The sequence below is a fragment of the Selaginella moellendorffii genome, unplaced genomic scaffold (genome assembly GCF_000143415.4).
Source record: "Selaginella moellendorffii unplaced genomic scaffold, v1.0 SELMOscaffold_38, whole genome shotgun sequence".
NCBI classification, from domain to species: domain Eukaryota; kingdom Viridiplantae; phylum Streptophyta; class Lycopodiopsida; order Selaginellales; family Selaginellaceae; genus Selaginella; species Selaginella moellendorffii.
Genome location: NW_003314299.1, coordinates 1363604 through 1374104, shown reverse-complemented (window position 1 = coordinate 1374104; position 10501 = coordinate 1363604).

The following is a 10501-nucleotide window of genomic DNA, read 5'->3' as shown; positions in this document are numbered from 1 at the left end:
CACGCCATCTGTAACCGGACTGCACTCGAGAGCCCAATCGGTGCATGCCAATGTTGCTACTGAATGGCATGTGGCCTCATGCCATTTTCTACTTCGTCTAAAAGACTTACCATTTGAAGCCGAATGGAGGCCGTGACAATCGAGGCCGGACTCGCTGGCGAATGTGCACTGTGTGTGCAGCGGATCGTAGCAGCAAGGCTACTCTGCCACTTACAGTTGGAGAGTGGTGCTGAAATCTCCCGGGACGCCAAGTGGGCTGCGTGTGGGTGGTGGAGTGGGCGGCGGAGTTGGCGGCGAAGTTACAAACTGGGTGTGTCTTGAAGTGGACGCCGATGCACACGAGCGCGATGCGAGCGCGAGTGTGATGCAAGCGCGAGTGGACGCCGATGCACACGAGAAACCTGTAGAGAAGTGAGCGTGATCACGAGTGGGAGCGCGATGCGAGCGGGAGCGCGAGTGTGATGCGAGCGCGAGCACGAGTGTGCGAGCGCGAGTACAAAGCAAAATGCAAAACCTAACCTCACACGCGCGAAATGTCACAACGGTTGGTAATCCCGCCACGTCATCATTCCTCGGACTTGGGCGCCACCATTAATTTCTGGATTGCCGCGCGCATGCAAGCACGCAAAATCCAAAAGAAATCCGCAACGTCATCATTCCTCGGACTGCATGCACGCGAAATCCAAAAGAAAGATCATGATTGGGATATCATTTAATACCCTCGCTATATTTATACCATGCATGATTGGATATTCCAAAGCATCTTGTATTTCCAAAAATGGCAGATGTTCAGCTAAATAAAGAAATTCTATCTATTTCTATTTTTCTCTCAAATCAATATTATAGCGTGTGGGCTCATGCAATTTTGAACCAAAGAAACCCAAAAAACGTTGGACCCAAAATATTTTGAAAAAACCCAAAAAACCCTAAACATTTTAAACCCAAAAATCCAGGCGTCCTGTGGCGTTATTCCTTGAATGGCGTGTGGGCGCATGCCATTTTCAGGGCCAAATGCTGAATGGAGAAAAATTCCCTTTCAGTGCAAATGCTGCAAGAGGCAGATGCCGAGCACAAAGGACTGTAACTACCTCACATGACACAGATAAACTTTTCTCTATTTGGCAAAGATAAACTTTATAGCGTGTGGGCTCATGCAATTTTGAACCTAAAAAATGCACCAAAAAATTCTCGGCGTCATCTGGCATTATCTCTTGAATGGCGTGGGGCCGCATGCCATTTTCAGGGGCACATAGGAGTATATTCCTAGGATATTCTGACACGCGCGAGATTTTTTTGAGTTTTCTGGAGATCCAACCGTTAGATCGCAACTAGATTTTACAGAATGGTATACAATGTCTTTCTTGATGACCCTGCAAAGAAGCATCTCAATCGGACACCACATGAGACCACACGAGCCTTACAATGTTTCAGGGGCATTTGCCATAGATCCGACCGTTATTTTGCTCCAAGATTTCACAGTTTGGTGTGCATTGACCTTTCCATCGAAACTGCAAAGGGACATCACAATCAGATGCGGGATCACAAGAAACTAACTTCACTAACTCTGGTTTCACCAAGATCTACGTAAGGAGTTATGAAATGAAAGGACCCTCTCTATTGAAATGTGTTTATGGTCCTAGGGGCATTGTGACATATCAAAGGATTTTGCATCAAGTTCTGTATTTGCATGTTTATCAAGCTACTGAATTGCTAAACCCTAAACCCTAAACCCTAAACCCTAAACATGTGGCAAATGCTGCGTGAAGAAAGATGCCCTTTCTGGGCAAATGCTGTAAGAGGCAGATGCCGAGCAGATGTATCTCAGGCTAGCGAAGGGGACGAACGAAAGCTAGCTATAAACATGACGGGATGCAAATAGATTACTAGGCTGGTCCTGCGAAAATCAAAAACCATAATTGAAAACATTGAAAATGCAAAAAGAAAGGTTTATAATATTTTTGAATTTTAAGCAACCAAAGGAATGTAAGTAGGGCATGTGTTTGTAAGTTTAAAAATGCCTCAACCACTTAAATTCCCAAGTAAATAAAGCTGTTTCTATTTTTGGTATAGGTAAACTTTATAGCGTGTGGGCTCATGCAATTTTGAACCCAAAAATGCACCAAAAGATGCTCGACTAGCATTATTCTTTGAATGGCATGTGGCATTATATTGCCATAAATGGACGTACACACACAGCATAATTATTCCTTTACACGACGAATAATCTTGGCGCGGATCGCTGACATGGCATGGCAAAGTTCGAATCACTGACATGGCACAGTTGGATCGAGGCAAGGACATGATGTGACAAAGTTCAACCTCCGACAGCAAAGTCTAGAAGCTACTCAGTTTGAAATTTGTCAGAGGAATCATAAGATCTGGTTTGTCAGAGGATTTGATGTGACGTTCAAGCGTGTGTTATTTTTGAATTCTCGAACTCATTCCTAGGTCTATCATTTTTGTGCGCCGTGTTCTTGGTTCCGCTGAGCGCAGTGAGCGCTGCTTGTGTAAGCGGCGTTGTGGGCTGTGGTTTATGCGTCTACAAGCGGTTGCGGCATTGCGAGCGCCATTGCGAGCGGCAGTTTATGCGAGTGGCAGTTTGTGCGAGCGGCGCTACGAGCAGTTGCGGTGTTGCGAGCGGCGCTACGAGTAGTTGCGGTGTTGCGAGCGGCACTGTCTTTGGTGTGGCTACCGCTTCCTCTTGATATTCGACACTTGTGCTTCCTGGTATGTTCACCATGGAATGGCTTAAGACCACATTTAGAAATGGCATGAGGCCACATGCCATCTTGGGCCCTTGCAATTTCATGGCTAGCGTATTGTCATGTATGTTTTTACTTGCCTGCAGCTGTGTGTATATCAAGATGGCATGAGGCCTCATGCCAATTTTGTGAATGCGAAATTTCACGTGGGTGTCAATAGCATGTTTGAATAATGGCATGTGGCCTCATGCTATTGAGGTTGTTTGGTATGTTATGATTTAGGCCATTCTCCAATCATTTTTTGTATGGTCTTAACTTCTTTTCTGCACTTTCAGAATGGCCTTCAGGGTTAGGGAAAAGGTTTACATTTTGAATGGTGGGAAGAGAGTTGCAAAAGGGACCCTTGTGTCTATGGATCGGAACTTTGTTATACACTGTGAAAGGCTTGGGGAAGGCAATGCTGCTGTATCAGTAGAGACTGTCTTCGATGGGAATGTGGTCGCTATTGAACGAGGAGAGATGGTCGTCGGGGTAAATGTTGTTGTTGCCTTGAAAAATCTTCAGAAGAAAGCAGATGTTGGGGACCGCGCAAGTGCGACGCATGTTCCCTCCGTGGATCTTAAGAACCGTGCTACATGGATTCAGGCAAAAGTGTTTCTAAACAACCCCGAGGGGGAGGTGGTAGCTGAGGGCTTAGCCACAGTTGTCGATCCAAGAGATGCGGTTGCTAATCAAGAATTGGGCTGGGATGATATTGGAGTTGCGATTTTAGAGGTTGTTGACACAGAAGAAAACAGTCTGACTATTGGAAGCATTGTGCGGTGGAAATTGAGGCACTTAGTGTTTGAGAATGTGAAGGATTCACAATCAAACACCACTACAACTGATGACAGAACATCTCTTCATGGGAAAAGAAAGTACACCTTCCTAAAGCGCAGCCAAAGGGATCTGAGCAACGAACCGAAAAGGCAGAAAATGGCGATGAAGGTTCGAATGGTCTCGACAGTTGCTTGTTGCAAGAGGAGGTGCTGTCAACATGCTGATTGGGATGCTATTGAAGAGGAGAGAGCAAGATACAAGACATTGTCCTGGAAGGCAGCTCGCAATTTTGTGTATGAGGCATTACGGTCATCTGTTGATGCTTCAGAACATCAGGTGGGGGGCATGGTCTTCCAGAGGGGTTTGGTCTGCATGAAGGCATGGAGAATCATTTATGGAGTCCCTCGAAGCACATTCTACAGAATCAAAACTGAGTTCGAGGAACAAAGGGTTCAACAGGCAGTCCATGGGAACGACGGTACGCACAAAACCAGGGGTCATGTTGTATATGGAGAGGCAATCTTCAAGAGGTTTGTCGAGACATGTAGCGAGCAGCAACCACATAAAACCCGCCTCTTGGAAGATGGAACACGAGACACCCAACGAGTTCTCCCTTCCATGTATACCAAGGGGGCCATATTGGAAGATGTGAATCGGGAACTCCAGAGTAATGGCTACAGGAAGCTGAGCCAATCTAGATTTAGTAGATTGTGGAGCAACAGGTTCAGGGATGTGAGTATAGGAAAGTACTCCAGCTTTTCAAAGTGTGACGAGTGCACTGCTATCAAAATGGCTTTGTCGAAGAATTCTTGCAGCGCTCAAGAGCGAGAGACGTTGGTTAGAAGGCGGCTCGACCACAACATCGAGCAGAGAAGTTGCAGGACTGCATATTATCATAACAGGATTCTCTCCATGGAGAGACCTGACTCTTACCTCTGCATCATCCACGACAAAATGGACCAGAAAAAGACGTGCTTACCTCGACTCAATCCTGCCCCCAAGGCAATCTCTTCATCCATGCAGCTGCCTGTGTCTCTGTTTGGCATAATCGCTCATGGGCATGGTGCCCAGAACTATGGGAACTTCTTTGTACCTCTATGGGGTGGCGGGGGTGCAAACATGATGATTGCGTCCCTAGCAAAACACTTAAGGTCTCTGCAAAGTGCGCAGACTGAGCTGAACAGCCAACCCTTGCATAAGGCCCTTGTCGATCGAACCCCATACAGGGTTCAGCTGGAGGAGGAGCAAAGGCTTGCAGTATCGCGTGGGGCCCCATGCCATCCCAGTGAATATGTTGGCCGTCAGATTGTAGGGTTATCACGTGAGGCCTCATGCCATTCCGACGAGGCTGGTCGCCCGGTGAATGCACAGCCTCATCCAAACGAAGCAGAATCTCAAGGAAGTTCTTGCGGCCGATGTGGCCTTCCACCCCATCTTCTGCTCCAAACAGACAATGCTGGCAGTGAGAACAAAAACATGTACGTCTTCGCGTACTTGGCGATGCTTGTTGCCAAAGGCATATTTGAAACGGTTACACTTGGCTTTCTCATGGTTGGGCACACTCATGAAGACGTCGATGCCATGTTCAGTCACCTGGCAGAGTCCCTCCGGCGATCCAATGTCCTCACCCTCCCACAACTCTACGATGAATTCCAAAATTGCATCAAAGGCACTGTTGAAGCTGCACTTCTGACAGAGGTTCCAGACTTTAAGGGGTTTGTAAGAGGCTACATCAGGGATGGATCCGAAACGCTGATTGGCCACTCCAAGCCTCTTCAGTTTCATTTCAGCATGTGTGACGGTGCTCCAGTGATGAGGTACAAGATGAGAGAATGGGACACAGTGTGGCTGCCAGTGGACGGCATTGAACTCTTCAAGAGAGATCCCATAACTGGGGAACCTATGATTCCTCAGGGTTCCCCACGGCCGATGCACCCGGATGGACTCAAAGACCAGGAAAGTATAGTGGCCGGGATTAGACAGCATATTGCCTTCTGGAAGAGGGGGTTGGTGTTTGGTGGAGAATCCTATTTTCAGAGGTGCAAGCCTTTGCTCGAATACTGGGAGAAGATTATATCTGCTATCCAAAATGGGCCGGTTGTATATGAAGAATTGGAAGAGTCCTTTTGGCCAGAACCCAGAGCACTAGATAGTAGCGGAACAATGTCCTCTGGAAATGCAGTGACAGATAACGATGTTGAGGATCACTATTGTGGGCCGAGGAACAAGAAGCCGGATTCAGCATTCAATCCAGTACAGGTCTGCAAAGGAATGGTCGTGCTTGTCAGACCCAGTAATAAAAAACAAATGATATGGGTGGGGCGCTGCATCACTGATGCAGAGGAGGACGCGGAAACTAACTCCTTCAATGTAACTGTGGAGTGGTTCAAGCCAAGTTCCGGATATACGAAGGATTGCCTAGAAAAGAGATGGGTGCTGAATCCAAGGGATCCCAGCATGAGCATATCGGTGGATAATGTTGTGCATGGTTGGATGCGGAAGCAGAGTGCCACCATCACCTTGCCAGACCATGCAAGAGATGCAGCAAGAGCATTCATAACTCGGGTTCAAGGTGAGATTCATTAATATTCCTTTACAAAGTTTCTAATGTATTTTATTTCAAGGTGAACAATCCGAATCTGAATCAGAGGAGGCTTGATATAGTGTGTGAGGTAAAACAAAGATGATGTGACATATGCATTTACCAATCACACGTGCATAAATCTAATAATATGGCGTGTGGCCCATATTAATGGCACATAAACCCATATTGTGGGCTTACGTGCTTTATGTACCATCATTCCCTTGCAGCGTGTGTGTTGGTTTCCTTTTATAACACAACGAACTCCATATTTTAGGGTGAAGAGCGTTCTCATGGCAAGCACAAAATCTGTAAGTGAGGCAGAAAAGGAGACGGAGAAGGAGATAGGTGAAGATGTAGAATATATAAGTCTTCCAAACTCCCCGTACTATACTCCAGGTGATCATTTTTCTGAACAAACGGCAACATTAACAACTATCGAGAACGCCCCAGTAACGTCAGAGACAACAATCCAAAGCAAAACAACTGACCCGGAGAAGGATGATAGTACCGCTGAGAGTACCAAAAAGGAGGTGTCCACTAGCGCTTAGGCTTATAATGGCGTGTGCCCTCATGCCATTTACTTGATCACCAAATACCTTTTTCCCTTTGCACTAGTATATCTTAATACCGGTCTGAGAAATAGAATGGCATGTGCCCTCAGGCCTTTTACTAAATCACCTTTGAAAGAAATGCAAGCCTCTATGTCGTAAAAAAAAGGTACTAGAGAAATTCCTTAATAATATGAATGTTATTTAGTTTCATGAAAATACACTAAGGGTCAAATGAGTTAAATGACTTCTCCAGACTAGCAATGCCTCTTGCTACACCTTCACAATTAGATTCGTTAGAAAAAGATAACATTGAATAATATCTAAATGTTCTCACCATTAAGTTATATGTCTGGCTAATAGGAATGATGTTCATCTTGGAAAGCTCACCACACGCTCAATGAACAAACAAATAGTGTGTGCGCGCATGCCATCGCTCTTCTTTAGCTTCAGATTCGGCTTGTTCACCTTGACAATGAGATTTATTATACAACTAGATGGACTCAGTCTGGACATAAGGTCACCGCGCTAGTCACCATGCCCCAGATATGTCTAGCCCCTGGACAAAAAACATATAATTTCACGTCATTTTCAAATACTTGAAAATTTGTACCTAGTCCCATTTTACTGAATAAATCCCACTTTAACGAAATAGAGCTTAGCTTTAGTTTTACATATCACCCCTAGTTGGATGGCCACTAACCAAATGATGGAGGTGTTTTTCTATAGCTATACCTTGTACCATTATTCCTCATGGCTACATTAGTTGTTATTTGTAGAGTTTGTGTACAATTTAGCACATCACTTTGCCATATATTTTGCTCAATTGAAAGTCCTCTATGGTCAAAGAATCTCAAAATTTCTTGCTCCTGTTTTATCAAAGCCTCTTGATTGGTGGAGGAGATGTTTGTTGCTTGGTCAAGAGTAGATTAAAGGTAGCCTTTGCATCCATGAAATAACAAGTTGACAAGCATTGCTCAACTTGCTCATTTGTGGTGGGGGACTTGGTGTATGTGAAGTTTTGGCCACATCATTACACTTTGGGTAAGTGAGTAGGTGTGCAAACCAAGTTAACTCATCATTACTTTGGTGTGTTCCTTGTGGTGGAGTAAATCAACGAGGCTACTTTCTAGATTAAACTTCCATAAGAGTGCAATTTTCAAAATAAGTTTTATGTGTCTAAGCTCAAGCTTCACTATAGTCCTCTTCCACTACTAATAGTTGATTCTTTAACTAGGTGATCATTTGTTGCTAACTCTTAAGTGGGTTTGTAAAGGAGATAACTTCATCATCATTAAATCCTTTGGTACTTAATTAAGTGGTTGAAGATTGGGTTGGATATGGATATATGGGTCTTTCTTATTAGAGCTTGGCTATTTGAAAGAGCTTTTTTAGTAGGGTTTAGTTCTTCCTTCTAAGATCTAAGGGTAAAGTTTTTAAACAGGTGATAGGTTTGGTTTTTTATTAGCAATTTGGGAGAACTAAAGAAAAGACTTTAAACTCAACAATATTATAGGGAATTAAAAATTCATACATAATATGCATCTTCTTTAAATCTAGTTGTACACCCTCAAGAGAAATCACGAATCCACTTAACTTGCATTTAGAATGCTTAAGCTTAAGAAAGTGCTTCTCAAGTCAATGTAACCCTTGATTATGATCCTCTCAAGTACCATTAGTGTGTATTCATAAATCATATGTGTTGGAATGTGGTTAGAGCCCCTATTAAGGCATAATAATAATCTTATACAATCCAATTGATGTGTAAAAGATAGTTTTAGCAATATTTGTAGTATCCATTGGGATTTGCTAATATCCTTATGCTAAATCCAAGATTGTAAAATATAATTATTTCCCATCTCATCTATCAAATCATCCACCCATTGGAAGGGGTAAGAGTCAATCACAATAACATCATTTAGAGGCTAGGAATTGTTTGGTACCATCAAGTTTTGGTAAATATAACTTTATTACCCAAGGATTGCAAGATTTATATATCAATCATAAGTTAAACATCTTTTACATACATTTGTTTAATTGCTTCTTTTCATGAGGGGAATGTTAACAAAGGCCTATATTGATTAGCTATGCATCTTAAGTGGGAATACATGATATATGGTTTAGTTTGATCAAAAAGATCAAACAATTGTGGGAAATAGGCAAGTAGAGAAATAATATCTCTAGCCCATTCTGCCTAAATTGGATTAGGTGGTGGTGTAGGATATAGATTATAACAATCATGGGAAAATAACAAAGAATGGTTAAAGTATCTATTATAGAATTATAATGTACATATATTGCATGTAATCAATTGATGCCAAAAACATATAATAAACATGACTTAGCATCACTTATAATGGCTTTTTGTCACTAGTATAATGTTTTGTTAATCTATTAGTATGGAAGGTCATGAGAGTGATATTTTTCTTTGTAAGTTTAAGCATAAATTAATAAAGAGGTTAATGCAATTTTCTCAAAATCAAATAGGTATGCAACACTTATTGTAATATTGACTCATTGTAGCGCATGTTTTCATAGGATAAAATTTAAATATACTATTACCATAAATCTTTGGAACTTTGAGGGATATATAGAGATAAAATACACACTATAAACTCTATTATCAAGCAATTACCCCTATTTTACTAAAAATTATATTTTTCCTAAAATAGGTTGTCTTTATGTAATGGTAGCTAGAGAACTTGATATTTATCTCTTCAGCCATCCATAATAGAGGATTTACACTTTAATACCCAAGTAAAATAGAAATAAATATATTAATTTAAGCAACTAAAGAAAATGACTTGAGAGACGTTTAATGGATGAAGCTTATGAATAAAAGTGTGCCTTTCCAATCAGTTAAAAGTTTTGGGTTTATAGGAGTGCTAGGTTAGATGATTTCCTAAAAAAGTAGTATTAAGTTGGATGATGTTTTGAAAAGTTTAAATTTAAGAGCTTACATTTAGTATTAGAAAAATTTCATGTTCGACTCTATTGGTTAGCTAAAAAAATCACACCACATATTAACTTGAAATTTAACGGTCTAATATACTCTAGTTAAATTATACTCGAGGGGTAAGGTCATACTATATGTTAAGTTGACAGTTGGCAATTGGGTGTTGGGATACTTAAGATCAAGATTTGAGTAATACTAACCTCTCGAAAAATCCAAATTTAAGAGTTTACAATTGAAAACCAACTTTGTCAATAATAACTATTTACTGCTTAATCTTGAGGGCTCATTTATAAAAAATCCATAGAGAGATTTTGGCAAAACACACATTAGTTAGAAAAATGAAAAAGATCTAACAACTTAAAGAAGATGGTAAGGAAAGGACATTAAAATATTTAAACTGATTTTTATAGTTATATAAAATTAAATTTTACAATTTTAAAATTTTAAAATAATTGATCATGAATTATTTTTAGAATAAACTTGAATATTCAGTGAATTGCCAAACACCAAAAGGACCCTAAATTTACCAAACCTTTATTCTCCCTCTAGATTCACTATACTATATTTTTCTTTCCTCCAAATCCATCACATTAAACATTCTTGCCCCACTACCATGAGAATAAAATTGGTCTCTAATACTAAGGTTAGAATCTAGTGCTAGATAACAAAGATAAAGAGTTTTAGCCTTGTCTAGACTATATTATGCTTTCTTTTAAAAGTTCTTCACCACCCAAACACCCTTTGAGTTACCACAAAAGCTTTATTACACTATTGTTGCCCTTAAAGTATCTTAAGTACTTTCTTGAGTAACCTCTTGACCCATGGTCAAAGTTTGGCCGTAATATATGGATCAGTTCGTCAGCCACTGCGGAGAAATCTTGACGTCCCTCTT